Source organism: Cervus canadensis, chromosome 23 (genome assembly GCF_019320065.1).
Source record: "Cervus canadensis isolate Bull #8, Minnesota chromosome 23, ASM1932006v1, whole genome shotgun sequence".
Taxonomy (NCBI): Eukaryota; Metazoa; Chordata; class Mammalia; order Artiodactyla; family Cervidae; genus Cervus; species Cervus canadensis.
Window position 1 is genome coordinate 37829920 of NC_057408.1, and position 26846 is coordinate 37856765.

At 39.1% G+C, this 26846-nt stretch overlaps 1 protein-coding gene across 2 annotated transcripts in view; it reads right to left on the minus strand.

Annotated features, from left to right (window-relative positions):
- Window positions 1-26846, minus strand: part of DTNA (dystrobrevin alpha) — a 414322-nt gene that overhangs the window by 295590 nt on the left and 91886 nt on the right. The window lies entirely within an intron of this gene.

Genomic DNA, 26846 nt, shown 5'->3' on the forward strand with positions numbered 1-26846 from the left:
CCCCCACACCTCATAGTCACACACACATGTCTGAACAAAGAAAAACTGAGTGAATGGAAATGATGGGAAAAACACATTTTCTCATACAGGAACTGACAAGAATTACTATTGTGGAGTAATAGTAATTCAAATAGTAATTCAAATCACGACTCCTAAAATTGTGTTTCATATTTATTTGTGGTCACTGAGGTCAAAAAATCTGCTGTGCTGAAAACATTTTACCTCACCCTGTTCACAACAGTGAGTGTATTACATGCCATGTTATGGACCAGCCAACTTCTTGAAAGGTCTGATAGAGGATTTATGTTAATAATTGCAGCAATCAGACAAACCACAACCCCCGGCGTCTTGGGGTTTCCAGATCTCATCTGGCTGCTGCTGCCAACTCTAGGCTACTGTCAGCTGGCGGAGCTCAGGGTGGTGGTGTGGTCGCAGCTGCTCCCTGCAACTTTACAGACGTCTCGAAAATACCCAACGGCAGGAGGCTGACTCCAAAGAGAAAGCTTTCTCTTTGTTTGAGGTTGCTTTTAAATGTTCTGTTCTCGGTGATCTTGTACCACATCTGAAGAAGCCCATTTTAGGGAACTGTGAGTGAACACCTGATGAACTAGCATCATATTACTAATTTATTTCTGTATATTCTCATGCCCCATCTAGGTTGGCCTGCTACCAACCTGCTCACTCCTTATCCCATTACTAGATGTCCTTTAGAAAAAAAGATTAAAAGAAGGAGGGAGAGGAGGAACAAACTTTCCTTATGCTTATTCCCAAGCTGATTAACTAAGAGATGTTTCAGGCTCTGTATATTGTGGATAGATAAGGACATCTGAATGACTTTAGAAATAAATAGAAATAACCAGTCACCTAGAGAGCACACATCCCTGTCTTTGTGATTTTTCTTCCCTCTATCAAAATGCTCCTCCCCAAGGCTAATGGATGGTGTCAAAACACATGTGAACTAAGAAGAGTGGACAGAGCTGGCGGCAGGCCATCTGGTTCACATCGGCCACACTACTCACTCATGCTGGACCTTCCAGTGAACACCAGCACCAATGAAACTCAAGAAACATTTGTTGAAGCAAGCAAATAATTGCTGGTGTAAAGGTGTATATTTTAACCTAAGGAACACAGTTTAGGTAGGCTCACATTTTAGATGAGTATGTTTGCATTTAATTTGATGACTCGCAGGGAAAATTATATCTCTTTTCTAGCCATTAACCAAAGATTATATGGAAGGTATACCAAGCACTGAGTACCTTTACTGAGGGCTTCTTTGGTGGCTCAGAGGATACAGAATCTGCCTGCAGTGCAGGAGACCCAGGTTCAATCCCTGGGTTGAGAAGATCCCTTGGAGAAGGAAATGACTACCCACTCCAGTATTCTTGTCTGGAGAATTCCATAAACAGGGGAGCCTGGTGAGCTACAGTCCATGGAGTCACAAAGAGTCAGGACTGAGCAACTAACACTTTAACTTTTCACCTTTATTGAAGTAAAGAAAAAAAAAGATTATTATACATTTTGGATCTGTGTGAGTAAATGACTCTAAATATCAACATGGCAAATTCTGCTAAGTTTATTTCTATTGATCTTGTTGGCTTCTAAAGAGAAATAAAAGAAAATAAAGTTTTATGGACTTCTAATATTTCATATTAACTAGTAAACTATAACAAGTTTTATTTACTGAATTCTTCCTGACTATTCCTTATAGTATAACATGCATCAATCAAATATCTCCTTAGGTTCCAACTTTATGTCTTTTTATATTTTCATCTGTTTCAATGACAGAAATTCCAGAACGTTTGCAACAGTAGTGGTAGCCGGAGTTCAAACCCAAGGCTGAATGAACACACAGGAATTTTTTTTTCTTCCTTTTTCCCCCGTTAACCTTCACAAGGCAGTTGATAAGATTTATAATGGCTAGAACTCAGTCTTTATCATGAGTAAATGTTATTTTTCTCTTTCATAAGCACTAACAAGAGAGTTAGGATTTGATCAGAAAAATAGCTTCCAGGGCTTGCTTCCAAAGAAAACTGGGCATATAACAAGCAAATCAAATACCCTTGATTTATCATGAACAAGCAGTTAATCTGCTCCATTCTCCAGAAATAGACTGTCTTAGCTCAGTTCTGTGTATGGCAAAGGCTGGTAGCAGTCTCCTTGCAGGGTGAACAAGGTGTTTAGACAGGTCTTAGCTGATCTGTGAAGCATCTGTGTGTGAAAAATCAGACAATGAAAAGCAAATGGTCCCTTTGCTTTTTCCTCTCTAGCAGCCTTAAGACACCAGGCTTAAGCTGACAAAGACTGTATTCTCATGATGATAGTTTTGTGGATGATTTTGTCTTTTTTTTTTTCCATTTATGTTTATTAGTTGGGGGCTAATTACTTTACAATATTGTAGTGGTTTTTGCCACACATTGACATGAATCAGCCATGGATTTACACATGTTCCCCATCCTGAACCCCCCTCACACCTCCCTCCCCATCCCATCCCTCTGGGTCATCCCAGTGCACCAGCCCCGAGCACTTGTCTCATGCATCCAACCTGGACTGGCGATCTGTTTCACCCTTGATAACATACATGTTTCGATGCTGTTCTCTCAGATCATCCCACCCTCGCCTTTTCCCATAGAGTCCAAAAGTCTGTTCTATACATCTGTGTCTCTTTTTCTGTCTTGCATGTAGCATTATCGTTACCATCTTTCTAAATTCCATATATATGCGTTAGTATACTGTATTGGTGTTTATCTTTCTGGCTTACTTCACTCTGTATAATGGGCTCCAGTTTCATCCATCTCATTAGAACTGATTCAAATGTATTCTTTTTAATGGCTGAGTAATATTCCATTGTGTATATGTACCACAGCTTTCTTATCCATTTGTCTACTGATCGGCATCTAGGTTGCTTCCATGTCCTGGCTATTATAAACAGTGCTGCGATGAACACTGGGGTGCACGTGTCTCTTTTCAATCTGGTTTCCTCAGTGTGTATGCCCAGAAGTGGGATTGCTGGGTCATATGGCAGTTCTATTTCCAGTTTTTTAAGGAATCTCCACACTGTTCTCCATAGTGGCTGTACTAGTTTGCATTCCCACCAACAGTGTAAGAGGGTTCCCTTTTCTCCACACCCTCTCCAGCATTTAGGAGGCAAGGATATACAATGGAAAAAAGACAACCTCTTTAACAAGTGGTGCTGGGAAAACTGGTCAAACACTTGTAAAAGAATGAAACTAGAACACTTTCTAACACCATACACAAAAATAAACTCAAAATGGATTAAAGATCTAAATGTAAGACCAGAAACTATAAAACTCCTAGAGGAGAACATAGGCAAAACACTCTCCGACATAAATCACAGCAAGATCCTCTATGACCCACCTCCCAGAATATTGGAAATAAAAGCAAAACTAAACAAATGGGACCTAATGAAACTTAAAAGCTTTTGCACAACAAAGGAAACTATAAGCAAGGTGAAAAGACAGCCCTCAGATTGGGAGAAAATAATAGCAAATGAAGAAACAGACAAAGGATTAATCTCAAAAATATACAAGCAACTCCTGAAGCTCAATTCCAGAAAAGTAAATGACCCAATCAAAAAATGGGCCAAAGATCTAAACAGACATTTCTCCAAAGAAGACACACAGATGGCTAACAAACACATGAAAAGATGCTCAACATCACTCATTATCAGAGAAATGCAAATCAAAACCTCAATGAGGTACCATTACACGCCAGTCAGAATGATTTTGTCTTTTATACATTATTATTTAAAAAATTACACACTATTTGCTATAGGCCAAATATTTTCGTCCCCCAAAATATGTATGTTGAAACCTAACCTCTCATGTGATGGTTATAGTTATTAGGGGCCTTTGGGAGGTGCTTAGGTCACAAGGGTGGAATCCTCATGAATGGGATTAGTGCCCTTATAAATGAGACTCCAGAGAGCTTCTTCATCTCTTCCACCAGAAACAACACAGCGAAGAGATGGCCTTCAATGAGCCAGGAAGCAGGCCCTCATCAAACACCAAATCTGTTGGCATCTTGATTTTGGACTTCCAGCCTTCACACTGTGAGAAATAAATTTCTATTGTTTATTTCAGTTGTTTATAAGCCACTCAATCCATGGTATATTGTTACAGTGGCCTGAATGGATTAAGACATTCTTTATGCAAAAGTGAGTTTGTCTGTGATAACCTGGAAGGGCAGGATGGGGTATGGGTGGGAGGGAGGCTCAAGAAGGAGGGGACACACATATACTTATAGCCAATTCATGTTGTTGAACAGCAGAAACCAACACACTGTAAGACAATTATCCTCCAATTAAAATAAATGTTAAAAAGGTGAGTTTGTTTTTTGTGAGGGAGGGAATAAATCATGTTTTTTTTCCCTGCAGAAAAAAATAATAAACCCAAGTAGTAGTTGTTGAAAAGTAGTTAAAATAGACACTGCCCAAGAAAAAAAAGTAAAAAAACTATACATAGATGGGCTCTAACAACAGATATGGAAGGGTTTCAAAGCAGCAGCTTGCTCTGTATAATCTTATTAAATGCCAATCAACTTCAAAATTGGATGCCATGGACATTGATTTTTGAATGCCTATCGTATGAAAATAGCCATAATTATGGAAAGCACCATATGTATAAATTTACTAATTATAATATCATATTTGGTGGAGAAAAACTGGAGACAATGATTGTTTGATGACAACAGAAAGACATGGGTTAATACTTAGGTTAAAAATTATAGCATCTAAACATACATGCACCATCATATATCAACTATATTAGATTATTTGTGGGCCCAGGAAAGAAAGATAAAGACCAGAAGGAATCCTATCAAAACGATTTATGGGTATACACACACACACACACAATATTCAAATAAAAATAACTGCAGTCCTTCCTCATTCTCTGTCTCCTCTTCGTCTTTGGAGAGGCATCTCTACGTTAAGTCCCCTTCATACAAACTCAAGTTATGAACTTTCAAAGATGTGAACCTATGTTTGCATATCCAATCATGTAAGTTAGTTTACATGTCTGGCGTACATTGTCACGTGCAGCTTGCCCTCCATTTCCTAATGCTCATGATCCTTCAGTTCTGCCATCTTTCACTTCCTCTCCCTCCTCCAGTCCATAACTCTTCTTGCCTTTTTCACTGATGCCAGCCCCTATATTCCAGCTGTTGTACTATACCTTTCAAAGTACTGTTCTGTTAAGATTAAAAATGTTTTCTTTATTTTCTGTTTGTTTTTTTAATGTATTATCTGTGTGAAAAGTATTATAAACCTATTATAGTACAGTACTATATAGCCAGTTGTGTTAGTTGGGTACCTAGGCAAACTATGTTTCACTTATGAATGAACTGGACTTAAAATTATGCTTCTGAAATGGAATTCTTTTGTACATAGGGAACTTACTATATTTCTCTTCTCAGGATCTCTTGTGGGTTGGGAATTTGGGGTTGGGGGGTGTGAGGGAATTGGGGAGGCTCTCCAATGTGGAAAGAGACACAAATGAAGAAGCTTAAAGGGGCTTATATTGATATGAAGAAAGGAGATGGAGAGAAATACTCAAGAAAAAAAGTGATCTTAAAGGAGCCAATGAGAACAGGGAAGGGACAGAGGAATAGCATCTGGCACACCAGAGAAACAGGGACCAGATTGCTCACCAGACTGGGGAATGGCACCTTTGGATGTGGTAGTCTTTGAAGACAGCAGATCTAAAGGGGAGATTAGGATATCTGATCCTAGGATATCTGGCTGTGTGTTTTGTGATTTCTTCTTTTTTTCTCATTTCACTTGTCATTTTATTTTTTAAAACTTTTTAATTTTTATTGGGGTATAACTGATTAGCAATGTTGTGACAGTTTCAGGTAAACAGTGAAGGGACTCAGCCATGTGTATACATGTATCCACTCTCCCTCAAACTACCCTCCCATCCAGGCTATCACACAACATTCAGCAGAGTGCCAAGTGCTATACAGTAGGTCCTTGTTGATTATCCAAACTCCCAACAAACAATAGTCCAGGACCTGATGGCTTCACAGGCGAATTCTATCAAACATTTGGGGAAGAGTTAACATTTCTATCCTTCTGAAACTATTCAAAAAATTGCAGAGGAAAGAAAACTTCCAAACTCATTCTGTGAGGCCATCATCACCCTGACACCAAAATCAGGCAAAGATAACACACAGAAAAAGAAAACCACAGGTCAATATCACTGATAAACGTAGGTGCAAAAATCCTCAACCAAATACTAGCAATCTATATCCAATATTACATTAAAAAGATTATACACCATGATCAAGTGGAATTCATCTTGGGGATGCAAGGATTTTTCAATATCCACAAATCAATCAATATAATATGCCACATCAACAAACTGAAGAACAAAAATCAATATGATCATGTCAATAGATGCAGAAAAAGCTTTTGACAAAATTCAGTACCCATTTATGATAAAAACTCTCCAGAAAGTGGGCATAAGAGGGACTGCACCCCAACATAATAAAGGCCTTATAGGACAAACATACAGGTAACATCATACTCAATGGTGAAAAGCTGAAGCATTTCCTCTAAGATCCAGAACAAGATAAGGATGTCCACTCTCACCACTATTAAACATGGTTTTGGAAGTCCAGGATACAGCAATTAGAGATGAAAAAGAAGTAAGGGAAATCCAAATTGGAAAAGAAGAATTTAAACTGTCACTGTTTGCAGATGACATGATACTACACATACAAGATCATAAAGATGCTACCAGAAAACTACTAAAATTCACAAATGAATTCAGTAAAGTTGCAGCTACAAAATTAATACACAGAAATCTGTTACATTTCTATGCACTAACAAGAAAAGATCAGAAACAGAAATTCAAGGAACAATTCCATTGCCACTGCATCTAAAAGAATAAAATACCTAGGAAAAAACCTACCTAAGGAAACAAAAGACCTGTACTCAGAAAATTATAAGATGCTGATGAAACAAATAAAAAAAGATACAAACAGATGGAAAGATATACATATCGTGTTCACGGATTGGAAAAAATCAATATTGTCAAAATAACTGTAAAACCCAAGGAAATGTAAAGATTCAATGCCATCTCTATCAAATTAAAACTGGCATTTTTCACAGAACCAGAACTAAAAATATAAAAATTGTATGGAGACACAAAAGACCTAGAATAGTCAAAGAAATCTTGGGAAAGAAAAACAGAGCTGGAGGAATCATGCTCCCAGACTTCACACTATACTACAAAGCTACAATCATCAAAACAGCATGGTACAGGCACAAATACAGAAATATAGATCAATGGAACAGGACAGAAAACTCAGAAATAAACCCATTCACTTATGGTCAATTAATCTGTGACAGAGGAGGCAAGACTACAGAATATGGGAAAGACAGTTTTTTCAACAAATGGTGCCGGGAAAACTGGACAGCTATATGTGAAAAAGTGAAATTAGATCATTCTTTAACACTATACACAAAAGTAAGCAATAAGCTCCAAATGGATTAAAGACCTAAATATAAGACCAAACAGTATAAACCCCCTAGAGGAAAACACAGGCCAAATACTCTCTGACATAAACTACAGCAATATCTTTTTCAATCCATTTCCCAGAATAATGGAAATGAAAGCAAAAACAAACACATGGGACCTACTAAAACTCAAAAGCTTTTGCACAGCAAAGGAAATAAAACAAAAGACAACCCACAGACTAGGAGAAAATATATGCAAATGATGAGACTGACAAAGGATTAGTCTCCAAAATTTACAAATAGTTCATTACACTTAACAGCATCAGGACAAATAAACTAATAAACAGATGGGTAGAAGACCTAAACAGAGATTTCTCCAAAGAAGACATACAGGTGGCCAAGAGACACATGAAAAGATGTTCAATATTGCTAATTATTAGAGCAATGCAAATCAAAATCACAATGAGATATCACCTGACACCCGCAAGAATGACTATCATCAGAAAATCCAGAAATAGTAAATGCTGGAGAGGGTGTGGAGAGAAAGGAACCCTTCTCTATTGTTGGTGGGAATGTAAACTGGTACAGTCACTATGGAGAACAGTATGGAGGTTCCTTAAAAAACAAAATAGAGCTACCATATGACACTGTAATCCCACTCCTGGGCATATATTTGGAGAAAAACAAGATCCAAAAGGATACATACCTCCCAATGTTCACTGCAGCACTGTTTACAATAGCCAAGACATGGAAGCAATGTCTATTGACAGAGGTATGGATAAAGATGTGGTACATATATACAATGGAATATTATTCAGCCACTTAAAAGAATGAAATAATGACATTTGCAACAACATAGGTAGACCTAGAGAGTGTCAGGCTGAGTCAAGTAAATCAGACAGAAAAGGAAAAATATCGTATGACATCCCTTACATGTGGAATCTAAAAACAAATGATACACATGAACTTACTCACAAAATAGAAACAGACTCACAGACTTAGAGAACTGAACTTATGGTTGCCAGGGGGAAAGGAAGGGGAAAGGGACAGTTAGGGAGTTTGTGATGGACATGGACATACTGCTGTGTTTAAAATGTGATTTCTTCCTATGGAACATTTTATTTTTCAAGATTTGGCAGTGTCATATTTGTGTGTCTTTTGGATATTGACAGGGATCTTGAAGCTACAGATAAATTTACTTACATGAAAGTTTTTGAAAAGTTATGGTACTTGTTTTGCGGTACTGCCGTAGTTACTAAAATTGATTTTCTTTGATATGGGTCAGAAATCATCTTCACCCTTGTCTAAATAAATATTTTGATGATTTTTCTCTACTTGCATTTCGTTTCTTATATCTCTCTTAGTTGCCACAAAAAGTAGCTATTACAGCCTCTTAGGTTGAGCACTACATGTAAAGCGACCAACCATCCCAGTGTGAATAGAACTAAATGAGGAAAATACCAGGCAAATCAGGATTCATCGGTCATCCTGTATGTGTAATCTGGAAATTTTTATGTTATGTGTATGCTTTTGATAAAGATTAGTCTTTCTGTTAACTAAGAGGTGTTTGGCCCAAGTAGAACGAAGGGTAATTAGAAAATATAGATTTTTTTTTTTTTGCATTTCTCTCTGCTAACCATGCAACCTGGGACAGATCAAATTTCAACAGCCACTATTTCCTCATCTCTACAAAGTGAATGATTATACAAATTTCCAAGAGTGTTGTCAACATAAAATGAGACATAAGAATGTATAAAATACATTAAATGAATAAGTATATTTTATATTCTATTTATATAAACTTTATAAAAATTATATATAGTTATTTTTCAAAAAAGTTCTCAGTTATATTAGACTGAGAAATAATGGAAGCCCACAAAAGAGGTACAACACTTCAAGTTGTGTGCAAGTGGTGGGAGGGGAAGACAGAAATAGACACTGGTGGATGAGGGAGTAACTTTCTCAGGAGAATCTATTTCAGCATTTGATCTTTCCCCAAATCAAACTCGTTAAGTATCTTTTTTTTGTTTGTTTTGGTGAAGCTCTATAGCCCAGAAAAAATCAACACTCCAGATTTACAAAAGATATACATTTATCTTCATTTTCAAAAGTAGAGATTTTACTTGTACCTTTCCCTTTAAGCTCGGGTAGGGGTATATTTCCTTTGAGGGACCAAAAGCAACCCTAGTTAGAGCATAATCATAAATATATCATAATCACTAGGCAAAATTAGAATATCCAACCTCATCCTAGGGACAGACAGATATACCTTATTATACCACTATTTGAGCTCTGGTAGCATGAGCATACCTGATGCCTTTCAAGAAGTGAGGGTACCATTTGGTTTGGGAGCAAAATGAAAATGTAATTAATGTCATCACTTCAAATCAGTGTACATTTTCATAATCACATGTACAATTCATATTGGTTCCACTCAAAGCTTCTAGAGATTTATCAAGAATTGGAAGTAGGAAAATTCTATTATACATCACAAAAGATTATAGACAAGCTGCACGGAGTCCGGTGATTATTATATTTGACTTTCAGTAAGTCCCCTACATATGAACCTTCAAGTTTGTATGAGGGGGGTTTTCAAAGATGCAAATATGTCCTGGTATGTCAGCTGCTGTACTGTACTACTGTAATTTTCAAGGTGCTTAACTATAAAATTTAAAATGTTTTATTTTTTGTTTTTTATGTATTGTGTGAAGAGTTTTGTAAACCTATTACAGGACAGTACTATATCACCAATTGTGTTAGTTGGGTACCCAAGCTAACTTTGTTGGACTTACAAACAAATTGGACTTATGAATGCACTCTTGAAACACAACTCCTTCATACACAGGAGATTTACTCTATTTATTTGGGAGCAGTTTTTCTCCAGATGAGTATGTGGCTCATCAGTGCTTTTCAAACTTTCTTGTTGGGTTGGGGTTGTTTCAATAGGGAACCCTTTGTTTAAAGGAAATAGTTCACTGAAACTTAACAGTGACAAAGCATAGCTCCTTCAGCTGAAACTAAGGTGGGACCTGGGGTCCCACTCACCCTGCTATTTCTTCCAGAAACAGTTTCTCCTGCAGGCATCTTGGAAACACAACCTAAAATCGCTGAGTACTAGAGCATATTCATTTTATTTAAAAGTGTAACTTTAACACATTAAAAAAGTATGCACATATTTTTTAAAAGCCATATAGAATGACATTCTTAAAAGAATGTGCCATCCCAATTCCACCCCTCCTCGCCCTTGAATCCCAGGGACAATCATCTTTAATTTGTAACTGTTAGTTATGACAATTCCTTTATATTCCTAAATGATGCTCTCATATACCCTTTAAAACTTTTTTTTTCAAATGTTGACATTATTCATCATCCTCCTATTACAGAAGATAAGGATTTAGTTCTTAAACACACTGCCTTCAGCATGTGTGATCACAACCTCTCTCTCCCTCCTTTACACACACACACACACACACACACACACACACACACACACACACACACACACCTTTCCTTAATTCTCCCAACTTTATTACACAAAAATTTCAGTGATTACATTATTTTGGCTCCTGGAGAAGGACATGGCAACCCACTCCAGTATTCTTGCGTGGAGAATCCCATGGACAGAGGAGCCTGGCAGACTACAGTCCATAGGATTGTAAAGAGTCAGGTATGACTTGAAGCAAGTTAGCATGCATGCACACACATTCATTGTTCACATGTAAACCACATGGGATCTAAGAGCCCATTTCCTTTATTTTACACATTTTTATTTTTTCTGACATTGGTATTTGTGTCATATTTTTGTTTGCTTAATCTTCTACCTGCCCATCATTATTTTTTTTTTAGACTCTCCAATAGACACGTAACATTTCTCTTAATACCAACAAAGTGAAGTGAAGTGAAGTCGCTCAGTCGTGTCCGACTATTAGAGACCCCATGGACTGTAGCCCACCAGTCTCCTCCGTCCATGGAATTTTCCAGGCAAGAATACTGGAGTGGGTAGCCATTTCCTTGTCTAGGAGATCTTCCCAACCCAGGGATTAAACCCAGGTCTACCTCATTGTAGGCTGACGCTTTACCATCTGAGCCACCAGGAAAGTCCAACAAATACAGGGAATACCAACAAATACATCAACTGTTTTTTCTGCATATCCTCTCCCTGCCCAACTTCACACCAGGGGTTCTTTTTGTAACATTAGCTTCTGTACTGTCATGGTGGGACTGGCTTTTGCTTCTCTTGGGTTTTGACTCTTTTGCTAGATTCTTTGTTCTCTCCTTCTTGATGAACTGCCCCATGGTCAGGGGTTGGAGAAGCACAATTTCTAGCAGCTTCCAGAGAAAGATGCCCAGGACAAATATAGTTTTGGAAAACTTGAATGCATGAAAATATCCTTAATTCTCTTCTTCCATTAATCATTAGCTTGACTACAGAATTCATTGTTTAGAAATACTTTTCACTCAGAAATTTCAAGGAATGTCTTCACTGTCTTGTAGTTCCTAGTGCTGTTAATTAGAAGTCATTCTGTTCCTTCGTCCAAATATTGTTTCCTCTTTATCTCTGATGTTCTAATATCCACACCATATAATTGGTGTGGGACCCCCCTGCCCCATTCCACCACCCCCTCATTGATTGTGTTTGAAACTTAAGGCACTTTTATTCATCTCCTCCAATTCTGGGCAAATATTTTTATTTTAGTTGTAACCACTTTCTGAGCTCTATTTCCTCTGCTCTTTTATTTTGAAACTAAATTTATTTTCATTGGATGTTGGACCCCCTTAGACGGATCCCCTAAATTTACTATCTTTTCTCATGTATGCATCTTTCTACCACCTCTTCTGTGGAATAACTACTCATCTCTCTTCTGCTGAATATTCTATTTCTACTAACATATGCTTAATTCCTAAGGATTCTATTTAGCTCTAATTGTTTTTCATAACACCACATTTTATTTCATGGACAATTTCTTTTCTAATATCAGGGAGTACATACATTTCAGGCTTTTTTTTTTTTTAATTTTTTCATTTATTTTTATTAGTTGGAGGCTAATTACTTTACAGTATTGTAGTGGTTTTTGTCATACATGGACATGAATCAGCCATGGATTTACATGTATTCCCCATCCCGATCCCCCCTCCCACCTCCCTCTCTACCCGATCCCTGTGGGTCTTCCCAGTGCACCAGGCCCGAGCACTTGTCTCATGCATCCAACCTGGGCTGGTGATCTGGTTCAAGTCTTAAAATCGGGCACGCTAGGCATGCTCACTGTCATGTCATTTTAAAAAAACTGAATAAATTTCACATGTTGTTGGCCAGTTGCTAAGTCGTGTCCGATTCTTTGGGACCCCATGAACTGTAGCCCTCCAGGCCCCCCTGTCCATGGGACTTCCCAGTCAAGAATCCCAGAGCGGGCCGCCACTTCCCTCCCCAGGGGGATCCCCCCGACCCAGGGCTGGAGCCCCCGTCCCCTGTATCGGCAGGCAGACTCCCCACCCCTGAGCTGCCTGGGATGCCCAGATTTCACCTGTAACATTGTGCAGATTTAAGGTGTATAGCTGTTACTTTAATACACTTATGTACTGTTGTATATAAACGTTGTGTTTATCACATTGCATAATTATACTATAGTGTTTCCATCTGTGTTCATTGTATGGCTGTGCGTTAGATAGCTATGGCTTATTTACTGCTTCTTACAAATGTTTACCCTTAGCTCCGTCTGTCTTACCCACCCCACCCCTCCGTCAGCCACTGTAACCACAGTTTTACTCTCTATTTTCTATAGGTTTGACTTTTTTATTTGGGGGTGGGTATTTGTTTTGTTGTTTTTATGGGGTGTTTTTTTAGGGTTTTTTAGGGTGTGGCTTGCAGGATATTAGTTCTCTGACCTGGGGTTGAACGCAGGCCAACCACAGTGAAAGGTCTGAGTTCTAAGCACTGAACCACCTAGGAATCCCCCTTGACTTTTTAAATTCCCTATGTAAGTGATATCATAGAGGACTTGCTTTCTGTGTATGACTTATCTCACTTAGCTTAATGACTTCAGGGTCCACCCGTGGTGTCACAGATGGCAGAATGCCCTCCTTTTTTACGGCTGTATAATATTCCACCCTATATATGTGCCATATCCTTTTACCCATGCATCTGTTGTTAATCAGTTTGGGTGAGTTTCCATATGTTGGCTATTGTGAATAACGTGTTAAACACGGGAGCGTGGGTATCTTCTCAAAAATCCTGTTTTTGTTCCCAGGAGTGAAATTGCTGGATCCTATGGTAGATCTAGTTTTAATTTGGGAGGAAAACTCCATATTGTTTTCCATAGTGGTTGGACCAGTTTATGTCCCCACCCATGCTGTGTGGGGTTCCCTTTTCACCACATCCTCACCAGCACCCGTTGTCTCTTGCCTTCTAACACACCTTCTAACAGGTGTGAGGTGATGGCTCATTGTGGTTTGAATTTGCATTCCCATCATAATTAGTGATGTTGAGCATCTTTTCACATGCCTGATGACCGTTTGGGTGTCCTCTCTGGAAAAATGTACTTCTCTGGTGTTCATTGAAGAAGAGCTCCTTTTGAATTTTCTTGTAAGGCAGGTCTAGTGTTAAATTCTGTCAACTTTTTTCTGTCTGGGAAAGCCTTTATTTCTAATTCACATAGGAAAGGTAACTTCTGGATAGAGTTTTGCTGGGTGACAGTTTTTATCTTTCAGTATTTTGAGAATGTCATTCCACTCTCTCCTGGTCTGTGGCTTCTGCTGAGAAATCCGCTGATAGCCTACATTTCAGGCTTTTTAAAAAAGCTTTCACCTCTTCCCTGCAATCCTTGTTTCCTTCAATTTCTTGTTTGTTTATTTTGGTCTCTTTTATGTTAAGAGACATGCTGCCACAGCTGATACTCCTTTGCTATCTGCCAAGCCATGTGTTACAGGCACCAGGACTTTATCATAAAGTGATCAGACCAAGCTGAGCCTTCATTGAAACATCCTCAAGGGTAACTAGATTTCCCACAAGCCCATGGGTACTCACTCTAGAGAAGTCTCCCTCCAATGTCCTATTTAGGAGGGATAAACTCAGTTGCCAGTGTCCTGGAAACAAAGCTGGGTGAAAAATGGGCCTTCTCTGGTAGTCCAGTGGTTAAGAGTCTGCCTTCCAATGCAGGGGACACAGATTCGATCCCTGGTCAGGGAACTAAGATCCCACATGCTGCAGGGCAACTAAGCCTGTGTGCCACAACGAAAAATCCTACATGCAGCAACTAGGACCCAATCCAGCCAAATAAATAATAAAATAACTTTTTCCCCCTAAAAGGCGTGAAATTGAGGCAAATTTATTGCTATTCTGCATGCAGATTTCCATTTACTCTGACAGATTTCAGTGTCCCACCTTGCCCCCACTGACCGCTGTTTCCAATACTGCTGTGTCTGCAGCCTCTCTAGTTAAGTCAGTCCAGAGAATAACGCCCGTCCCCTCCCACATGTCTCCTGCAAAATGAGGGATAGGGAGTTGCCAGGCTGCAAAGGATGGAGGCAGTGATTTGGAAGTCCACTACTCCTTTGAAGACTTTCAACCAAGCCCTGTTTTTGGCCCCACTCATCAACTCCAGCTTCAGTACCCTCGTCCTTCTAGTTTTTGAGCCTTTCCAGGATTCAAGGGAGTCTCCATTTCTGTCTTGTTGGCATCTCCTCCGCAGGCACCTGGCTTTCCACATCTCAGCTCAGCCAAATCAAGTACCACTGAGCCATTCCCTTTCTACTTTCCAAATACTGTGTCCATAGCTCTCTGTATTCCATGCTCTCCTGTTCTTTTTTTTTTTTTTTTTTCTTTTTTTTTTTTTTTTGTTCTTTTTTTTTTAAGTGAGAATTTTTTGTTTACTGTCATTTTGTTGGGAGGGAAAGAGTAGAATTAATTACATGTTCTGTCCATCATATATACTGCAATTCTTTTTCTTCACTCTTCAGAGTTGCTCTAAAAAGGAAACAGATTCTCTCAACTCTGTCCAAAATGATTCCAATGAATTCAGCATTTGTGCATGTATGCTGGGAAGTAACATAGTATTTCATACTTTTCTACACTATATCCAGGGCTACAATGACAGCTAAATCCCAGCTAAGTATCCAGTTATCTATAACAGACACAGTGAAGAATAACTCTTAATAATTAAAATAAAGTTATCTTTTTATTCTGAAGTTGGTTGTAGTCCCTTACATTAAAACTTTCATTATATATCTGTGGAATTAAATGTTATAATTATAAATAATTCCTTCACATGTAAAAACTATGCATCTTAGAAAGTGAAAATAAATTTCTTTTGTAACTGAAGTTCTGCCTAAACTATCAATTAACTCAGTCCCTCAAGTAAATTACCTTAAGTTTATCACAGCAGTTGTTCTGTGGTTGCCTCTGATTAGAAGGCAATTAAATCTGATAGTGATTTGCCTTTTAAGTTGGCATAGCTATTCCCATGTGGCTCAAGTTTGTATATTTCATTATTTGAGGCAGGCTTTGTCTTGATTCATTTAATACACTACTTCTGCTCCTTATAATATGCCAACCTGGAGATACTGGGTTAGCCACAAATTTCGTTCAGGTTTTTCCATAACGTCTTATGGAAAAATCCAAACAAACTTTGTGGCCAAACCAGTATTAGCTTTCAAGAAGATATATTGTCCCCTATTTTCCTAAGAGTATTTCATCAATATTGAAACTTCCTTCTACTCTTGGAGGGAAAATGTATACGTTCTGTTACTTCTATAGCTATAAGAGTTGGCCACGGGCAAAGAGTCAAAGGTCATACTTAGTATCTGCGATTTTCCTTCCATACTGGCCCTCTGTGAACTTTTCCCAACTGTTTCCAAAATACTGTTATCATCAGTATTACCCTCGGACCCCACCAAGCAAGGAGGGAAGGCCCCGCCCTCAGCCTCACAACTCAGAGGGCCTTGCTGCTCTAGTTCTCCTTTGCCTGTGTTTCTCCCCACTGAACTGCAAATTAGAAAAAGAATCAGTAATTCTCCGTTCAGCATGTTCTGGGTGGTTGGGACTCTGCCCCAGAGGCCTTGAGACTGCTTGCAGATCTGCTTCCCAAGGTGGACCTACTTCTGCTAGGCACAACTTAAAGCCTTAGGGATGGCTGGTTTGTGAGGAGGTGAACGCAGTAGGTATGAAGGAACAGGTGGGGCTAGTGGTAAAGGACCTGCCTGCCAATGCAGGAGACATAAGAGAAGCGAGTTCAATTCCTTGGTCAGGAAGATTCCCTGGAAGAGGACATGGCAACCCACTCCAGGAGTCTTGCCTGGAGAATCCCATGGACATAGGAGCCTGAGGCTACAGTCCATGGGGTTGCAGAATTGAACATAACTGAAGCGTCTTAGCACACATGCACACAACCCACCAAAGAATTGAAGACCAAAGGAAACCTCGATAAACTGATTTCCAAAATGAGATGAACCTTCCTTGGAGAGAAGAATACTATGGCTTCTGTCACTCCTTGGGACAGGGTAAGAAGGAGGAACCCCCTCACCACAAGGGAACAGGGAGCAAGGGGGATGGAAGGACAACCAGTCCAATTGTTAGCACACTTTTAACAGGTCAAAATGGGCTGGTGTCATGGATGAGAATCCTGAGGTGCCCCAACTGCAGAGAGAAGCAGTATCTGACAGTCCACTCTTTCCTGCAGGCTTTCACTGAGTGTTCCTGATGGTTGAGGCAGGGAAGGGTAGGGCAGGAGAGCAGACCAAGATTCCGTCAAGGTGCATGAGGTGTTCACTCTTCACTGCAGCCGCTCTCCCGCGGCTGGAGATCAGGGCAACATGGTGGACAAAGATGTCTCTAAGCCTGAACAGTTTGGAGCTGGAGTAAAAAGGAGGGAGAGATTTCCTGTAGCTTAGGAATATTGCTTCCTTTGTGGCTCAGCTGGTAAAGAATCTGCCTGCAATGTGGGAGACCTGGGTCTGATCCCTGTGCTGGGAAGACCCCTGGAGAAGGGAATGGCTACCCACTCCAGTATTCTGGCCTGGAGAATTCCATGGACTGTACAGTCCATGGGGTCACAAAGAGTCAGTCAGGACTGAGTGACTTTCACTCACTCAGAAATACTGGTTGTTAGTCTAGGTATGAAGACACCTCTGGGGCATTGCCAAGCTCAGTCTAGCTAAAGGAAAGGCCTTATTTCTTACTTCAGTACATCTAAAAGCAATGATGAACTGAATTTAAGGCTGTAGCAAAGCCCAGGTTCAGATCTAGCACATACTAGATTGTTTCAGTCCCCGGCATGTACAGCCACTCCCAGTGCAGACACATATACATATTAGCAGCATGGTTAATAGGAGTCAGCCCTTTACTGGCATATTATTTACTACTATTCTTTTACCCATGAAGGCTGATATATAATTTAAAAAAAATACAGAACACACAAAGAATCAGAAAAATGTAACTCCCCTAATGAAAATTTAAAAATAAGCAATTGAAACAGACCCACAGATGACCCAAATGCTGAACTCAGCAGATAAATATTAAATATGTTAGAAAATTCCCTGGTAGTCCAGTGGTTAGGTATTCCATGTTTCCACTGCACAGAGCATGGGTTTGATCCCTGGTTGAGGAACTAAGATCCCACAAACTGTGTGGTGCAGCCAAAAAAAGGAAATGAAAAAGGAAAAAAAATGACCCAAATATGTTAAAAAGATATAATGGAAAAATGGGAGGTACACATGTAACATTTGGGGAATTTCAGCAGAGATATGCGTACAATAAGAAAGAATCAAATGGAAATGATAAAAATTATAGTATCACAAATATAGGATCCATTCAGTAGACTGAATAGTAGACCAAACACAGCAGAAGAAAGGATTAGTAAAATTTAAGACAAGTCAATAAAATCATCCAAATTCGAAAAAAAAGAAAAATAGAACAGAAAATCTGTGATTGTAACACAATATTGAATGATTTGGCATATGTGCAATTGTACCTCCAGAAGGATGTGAGAAAAAGAAATATTTGAAGAGATCATAGATAAGTATTGTCAAAAACTGAAGGAATTCAATCCATGTACAAAAAAATCTAAGTGAAACCTTAGCAGGGTAAATGTAAAGAAAAACAAAGACATCAACCAACCAACCAAACAACCAATAACAACAACATGCTCAGGAACTTTATAATTAAGCTGCTATGAAACAGATAGAAAGCAAATCTTATAAGCAGTCAGAGAAAAAAGACATCATATTCAGAGAATAGCTCTGAGAATAATGTCTGATTTTTCATCTAAAATAATGGATGCCAAAAGAAATAAGTGCAAAGTCCTGAAGGAAAGCACCTGTTAACATAGACTTTTCTGTTCAGCAAAAGTATTGTTTGGTATGAGGGTGAAAAAAAGACTGGCAAAAGTTGAGGGAATCCCAAAAAGACACATGTACCACAATGTTCACTGCAGCACTATTTACAATCCCCAAGGCATGGAAGCAACCTAGATGCCCACTGACAGATGAATAGATAAAGAATATGTGGTACGTATATACAATGGAATATTACTCAGCCGTTAAAAGGAATGGAACTGAGTCAGTCGGAGTGATGTGGATGAACCTAGAAACTGTCATATGGAGTGAAGTCAGAAAGAGAAAAACAAATATCATATATTAACGCATATATATAGAATCTAGATGGTACTGATGCACTTATTTGCAGGACAGGAATAGAGGCGCAAACATAGAGAAAGGACTTGTGGACGCATTGGGGAAAGGAGAGGGGAACGAATTGAGAGAGAAGTATTGACATAGATACCCCACCATGTATAAAACAGCTAGCAGGAAGCTGCTGCATAGCAGAGGGAACTCAGCTTGGTACTCTGTGATGACCTAGAGGGTGGAATAGGGCGGTGGGAGGAAGGCTCAAGAGGGAGTCTCATATTGCTGATTCACGTTGTACAGCAGAAACCAGCACAACACTGTAAAAAAGAAGTTGAGAGAATGTATTTACGAAAAATATGCATGATAAGAAATGAGAAAGGACTTTTTTTACAAGGTGAAAGGAAATTATTCCTCATGAAATCTTGGATCTACAAAAAGAAAAGCACTAGAATGGATAAATGAATAAATATCTAGGTAAGTATCAAAGACCTTTGAAAACTGATCATCTATATATCTGAAAACTTAATGACTATTTAAAGCAAAAATAATATATTTTGTGTTTATTACCTATGAGTAAATAAATATATGATAAAAAGAAAAATAAGGGCAGCAAATAAGTAAAGGGAATTCTACTTTTGTAAGGTTTTTAAGACTATCCTTTAAGTAATATTACTTGAAGAAAGGAAATAAGTTAAAGATGCATATTGTAAAATCTCAGGAAACAACTACTGAAAAAAATTCCACTGAAATATAGTTAAAAAATCAATAGAGCAGATAAAAATGGGATGGTAAAACATTTAGTTAACTCAAAAGAAGGCAAAGAAATAAGGGACACAATAACAAAGAACAGATACAAAGAGAAAACAAATATCAAGATGGTGGGCTTAAACCTAATGATAGCAAACACTACATTAAATACAAGTGGAATAAACACTCCATTATCAAACAGTATAAAAGAGAATGACCAAAGTATATGCTTTTTAAAAAGAAATACACTTTAAATATAAAAACACAGATTGGTTGAAAGTAAAACAAAGCAAAAAGATATATCAGAAAATGTTGGTACGCCTATACTAAAACACATTGGACATATTAGACATCAAGACAAGGTATATTATCAGGAATTAAGAAGGACATTTCATAGTAAAAAAAAAATCAATTCATCAAGAAGACTTACAAATAAAAAAGATACAAAATACATTAAGTAAAAATTGAATGAAAAGAGAAATACAAATCTACAGTGGTTATATAAAGTCAAGCAACCCCCTTTAATACTGTTCATCCCAACACACACACACAATTAGTGACCAGCAACAAACTTGGGGTGGGGTGCATTTAGGGGCAATCTCTCCAGGCAGGATGCATCTCTTGGACTAAAGCCTAGATGCCTGGTACAAAGAAAGAGATCTTAGCACATAAGATGGGCAGGAGAGTTTCCAGACAGCCAGCAAGTTTGGAAGGTTCACAGGTATGACAATACATGGATTGTTTATTGTCTGTGACTTCCATGTGGGATGGGTAAGAAACAGCCTTTTGGAAGTCATACAAATATCACTCCTTTCTTTGCATTCCATCATGGGACAAAAGTGGGAGGGAGGGAGGCTCAGGACGGAGGGGACATATGTATGCTTACAGCTGACTCACACTGTTGTATGGCAGAAACTAGCACAATATTGTAAACTAAATACACTCCCATTAAAAAATAAAGCTCAAAAAAAGTGAGGGAAGATGTCCACATCCTTGACACCCTCCCTACCAGTTTGTCTGATCAATTGTTGTCTTGGTTCTGAGTGGAATGTTCCGGGTCCCCACAGTTTGTCGTGGCCAGCAGGACTCTGGACCGCTGCAACAATGAAGCGGCCACAGGTGCCACAGAGGTCACACTAAAGGCACACAGCTTTGTTGTTGTGGTTTCAGTCACTAAGTCATGTCCAGCTCTTTTGTGACCCCACGGACTGTAGCCCGCCAGGCTCCTCTCTCCGTGGGATTTTCCAGGCAAAAATACTGGGGCAGGATGTTATTTCCTTCGCCAGGGGATCTTCCCAACCCAGGAATCGGACCCTCATCTCCTGCATTGGCAAGTGGGTTCTTTACCACTAGGCTTCCCTGATAGGTCAGCTGGTAAAGAATCCGCCTGCAATGTGGGAGACCTGGGTTCGATCCCTGGGTTGGGAAGATCCCCTGGAGAAGGGAAAGGCTACCCACTCCAGTATTCTGGCCTGGAGAATTCCATGGACTGTATAGTCCCTAGGGTCACAAAGAGTCACACATGACTGAGTGACTTTCACTTCACTTTTCTTTCCCACTGAGCCAGGAGGGAAGCCCAATACAGCTTTACCATAGGCTTATCCTGGAGACTCTGTGAAAGGTTGTGAGCACTACACCTGCAGGTAAGAGGCCAGGCCCAGGACTCTGAGATTTTTCCCCTTTGAGATGATGGTATGAGCAGGTATCCTTGCATTTCTTATAGCTGAAAGCTAACAGGGACAAAGAGCAGAAGTGGATGTTTTCTGTCCTAGGTGAAGAAAAAGTTAAAATTTATGATAGATTTTATTTTAAGTAATACTATGAAACACTGGAAACCTCTTTGTTGGAGGTCAGACTTGAAACAAACTTATTTGAAATGCTGAGTATGGGAGCATATATTTTAAAATGAAATAGGTTCTACTTTTATTGAGGTTAAAATAGACTTGCTAGGGAAAATGGGGGAAAGAAAACCAAATATGCAGAACAAGATGGGGTGACAATTAATGTGACAAGAAGGATACATTACAGTCAATAAAAGTTAAATCCCAAGTGACTTAGGCCAAAATGATCTTAAAATTTATTTCAGAAGAGTAAAACATAAGTATAGATAGTACTGAAGAAAAATTTCAATAAAATGCCAATCTTTAGGAAAGTTTAAAACTATTTCATATGGAGGTAAAGGAGGGAAGGAGTAAGTAATCTCAATAAACAGAAAAGGAGAGGGTTGGAAATGCAAAGTTATGCTTGGAAAAATCTCTACATCAGAAGGATCATCACATCTAGAATCTGACAGAATGCTTGTTGAAGATGACAGATTTGTTGGCTATCTTTGAAGATGACACGGATGATGGTCACTAGGAGCTGGATAAAATTAAAGGGTCGGAATTTGGGGACCACTTTGGATGGGAAACTTTGAACACATGTATGCCATCAAGTTGATGCTTCCTTAGAAATCTTTGAAAAAATTAATCAAGTATGTAGTAAATTAGCCAGAGAAGATAAAAGAGCTTCCATATTATACTAAAACTCTTCAAAGTAATTGTGCATCTTTAGAATCAGAAAATGTAAAGATTAAAAGCGAGGTTCAAAAGCTTGACAAGAAACTAATGACTGAACTGTATTAAGAAAAGGAAACAAACCTCACAGAAATTAACTTTAGAGGGAAGAAAGAGTTTAGAAAGAGAGAAGAAATATTCCATAGCAGATAGAAGTATCAACCATGCCCCCATGAAGAGCTAGCTACCTATAGAAAATGATGATTTCCATTTCATTGTACTCTAAAGTAGTAAAAGTATTATATGATGGTTTCATTAACCAAACCACTATAATATTAAGAAAAACAGGAATTTTTCATGAACAATGCAGCAACTAGACAGCTTTGAAAATTTAAAGGCTATCTGTGTTTACCAAGTCCTTTTCTTCCCCCATAGTTTAAGAATACAGTTGAAGTGTGCTCAAGAAACACACTTTGTTGTTATTGTTATTTTAAGGAATCTGCTCCTTTTTTCTAGATTTTCACCTGCTCTCATTTTGCACACTAATGGTAATGGCATATGGAGGTACCAACACATAGCTATGTGTAAGCAAAATAATGTGACAGCTTCTTTATTTAGATAAAGGTGATCTCTTCCAAGAGTTCCTTAGGTGAGACCTGAAGGTAGGGGTTTTAGGTATTTGGATAGATTGGTAGCAGAGGGGTGGTGTTTAAAGGGTTTTGAGAGGCATTGATGTTCCTAATTTTTTTAGGGCTCTGAAGTTTTGTAGGTAGCTCACTAATTTACTTGGCAGACCTTTCCCATATGCAATTTTTGACTGCCCTGTACAGCATTTTAAAATGCAGAGGTTAAATGAAGAAAGGAAAACAGAAATGTAGAAGTTGAACAAAATTCCTAGATGCAGAGTTAAGTGTAAATGTGAAATTAAAGCAGGGTTGAAAGGGAGGCAACTCATGTGTACTGTATTTAGTGACTACTCTGTCCAAGGACATTTATACACTTTATTCCAATTAATTTTTTAAAATCCTATAATTTAAGAATTACTATGTACATTTAATGGATTAAGAAACTGAGTATCAGATTAAACAATTTGGATTACTAAGATTAATAAATAAAGGTATATAACTTTGGTCTTGTCTGGTTCCAAAGCCTTAAAATTTTTACATTGTATTGAAAAACTAAAAAAAGCTTTCTTCTTTAAAACAGATTCACCACCTAGCAGTACTTCTTTGAATCTTGAAGACTTGGTGCTGATCTGTCACAAAGGACATAGTCTGGGAGTGGAAGTCAGGTGGCAGGGTGGAGAAATCCCTTGTTCCTTATCACCAATGTTGGGGCCAGTGAACTTAAACCTAGGTGAGACACTGCAAAATCAAGAAGAGGGAAAGGGAAACTGATGGGAGAGCTGAGGCAACATCACTGAGTTTATCTCATGAACTCACTGGAGACTGTAAAGAGCTGGGGCACCGGAGCCAGCCTGGCGGACTGCAGCCCACGGGGTCACAGAGAGTTGGACACAGCTTAGCGACTGAGCAGCAACAATAGCGGGAGCCAGACTCTGGACTCATGTCCCATCTCTGCCAGGTCCTGCATTGAGTTAATCTCTCGATACCTGTCATCTGCAAAACGAAGATAATAATACTGCTTTCATAAAATCACTCTCCTGAGTACTAAATGAGTTTACTATACGTAAAACACTTGTAAGAGTTGTTTGTGTGTATGCATGCTAAGTCACTTCAGTCATGTCCGGCTCTTTGAGACCCTATGGACTGTAGCCCGCCAGGCTCCTCTGTCCATGGGGTTCTCCAGGCAAGAATACTGGAGTGGGTTGCCATGCCCTCCTGCAGGGAATCTGTGCACAGAGAAAATTCATTCAGAGGGACTATTATCATTATCATGCCCTTCACTGACAATAAGTATGTCAATCAGAATATTTTCATGTCACACCCATCTTTAACAGCGGTGGACGCCTCAGGTGGGGACGAAAAACAGCAGATCTGAATTCACCTAAGGAGCTTTTAAAATAACGGTGACTGGGCTCCAAATGGATCATCTAATCGGTCTCTGGGGGGTGGATTCTGAGCATCTGTTTAAAAGTCCTTCCACCTTCTAACGTGCAGCCAGGGTAGAGAACTATTCTGCATTATCTATTTTTACTGTTTCCCCACTAATCTCTCTTATTTGAATTGAGACTAAATTGATTAATTCAATCTTTTACATATTGGATTGACCAAACGGTTCAATCAGGCTCTTCTATAACATCATATGAAAACATCTGGATGAACTTTTTGGCCAACCCACTATGTATCATGCATCAAAATACCTCACTGAATCTTGATATGTTATCAGGGTCCATGTGGCGCTGGTTGGTAAAGAACCCACCTGTCAATGCAGGAGACATAAGAGACACGGATTTGATCCCTGAGTCAGGGAGATCCCCTGGAGAGGGGCATGACAACCTACTCCAATATTCTTGCCTGGAGAATCCCATGGACAGAGGAGCCTGGCAGGCTACAGTCCATAAGGTCTCAAAGAGTTGGACACAACTGATGCAACTTAAGCACACACATGGACAGTAGCTACCTATTTTTATAATACAAAGAAAGTGAATTCTGGGTCCTCAAAATTAATAGGAGGAAATCTGATATTAAACTTAACAATTGTTTCATGACATCTCTCACGCCCTGATTCATTTGTGGGGCATGTACGTGTGTGGCCCAGCATTACCTAACTATTTTTGGAATGGAGTAGGATGTGTAAAGCACCAGCGGTGTTATAAAACACACAAAAGCAGAGAGACACTGAGCAGGACTCTCTGTGAAGAGTCAGAGGCTGGGCATGGCGTAATCCATTTATTAACTCAAAGTAACAACAGGAGATAAGACTCTGGCTCACATCAAAGCAGATACCTATAAAGAGCACTTCAGGTCACTGGCAAATGTGAGACCAAGGCTCCCTTATTGGAACGGGAGCAGGCTATTTATAAACTGAGTCAAGTTTTTTTTTTTACTGGATGAGGCACCTGGAGCCCATGGTGGGAGGGTTGGCAAAATGGTGGAGGGCCCTTTGTGTTTGTGGTCATGGCTTTCAACCCTGGCAACCCTTTAGGAACACCAGTGGGATTTAAAATAAAACACTGATGGCTGGGCCTCTTCCTCAGAGATCTGAATACAACAGATCTTAGTGAAGTGAAAGTCGCTCAGCCATGTCCAACTCTTTGCGACCCCATGGACTGTAAGGAATCCCCATGGAATCCCCATGGGATTCTCATGGGATTCTCTAGGCCAGAATACTAGAGTGGGTAGCCTTTCCCTTTTCCAGGGGATCTTCCCAACCCAGGGATCGAACCCTAGTCTTTTGCATTGCAGGAGGATTCTTTACCAACTGAGCTATCAGGGAAGCCCACAACAGATCTTGAGTGGGGCACAAATTGGGGTGCTTCTACTGTGCACTCAGGGTTCAGAACCGCTGGAGTGCTGGAGAGAAGATAAACTTCATAACCATACAACCATAATCTTGAAATTTTGCTGTTCTGTTCACTTGATGTAAGGTATTGAAGAATTTAATTAAACTATATGAATCTCAATTTACTCATTTTATAAAAAGAACATAACAGAGGATAACTTGAAAGGCTATGATGAAGACCAGAGGCAATGCATGTAAAGCAATTAGCGTGGTTACTGGTACATTGTAAATATTCAGAGTGCTTACAAAACATCCCAGAACTTTCTTTCCAGAATTTTTCTGTCCTTTGTAGGTGTCCTTCCGTTTTCCTCTGGAGCTCACTCAAAGCCTCCTTCCTGGTCTTCCCATGCTCCCTGCCTTTCGTAAAGATACCCAGTGTTTTCAACCTTCCTTAACATCCTTTCCAATTGAACTGTACCCACTACAGGGATTCCCAACCACTGGGACCATTTGCAGGACTTTAAAAACTGCTGATGTCTGATTCTTACCACTAGCATTTTTTGACTCATAATCTTAGCTGCTATTAATAGTATTATTTCTTCACCCATAGATCAATGAAAATCTCCATATTTTAAAAAAAAATTATTGGAATAAAGTAAAGTTAATCAGGAATAGGAAAGATACATAGCAAGCATTCGTAAGTCATTTATCCTTCTGTTTTTTCAGAAAGCATTTACAGAGCTCTTAATTTGTGCTAAGTGTTGAGTACAAATTGTAGCTAAGGCTGTCTGCTTTCAAGAAGTTCATGTTGTAGTAAAACTGACAAACAGAAATTAAATGCAGTTCACTCCCTCATTCATTCATAAACTTTTTATGAAATGCCTACAATATAACTGGTGACAGTTTAGGTGTTAGACATACAGATGTGAGCCAAAATGACAAAAATCCCCATGCTCAAGGAGTAAGTAGCAGGAAAGGGCATTACAGAAGGGCGGCCTGGGAATTTAGTTCAGAGAGGCAAACTCCCACCTCAGGTTGGGTTTATGGGGAGAATTTCTGAGGAAAAGATGATAGAACGAATTCACAAGGAGTGTGGAGTTAGG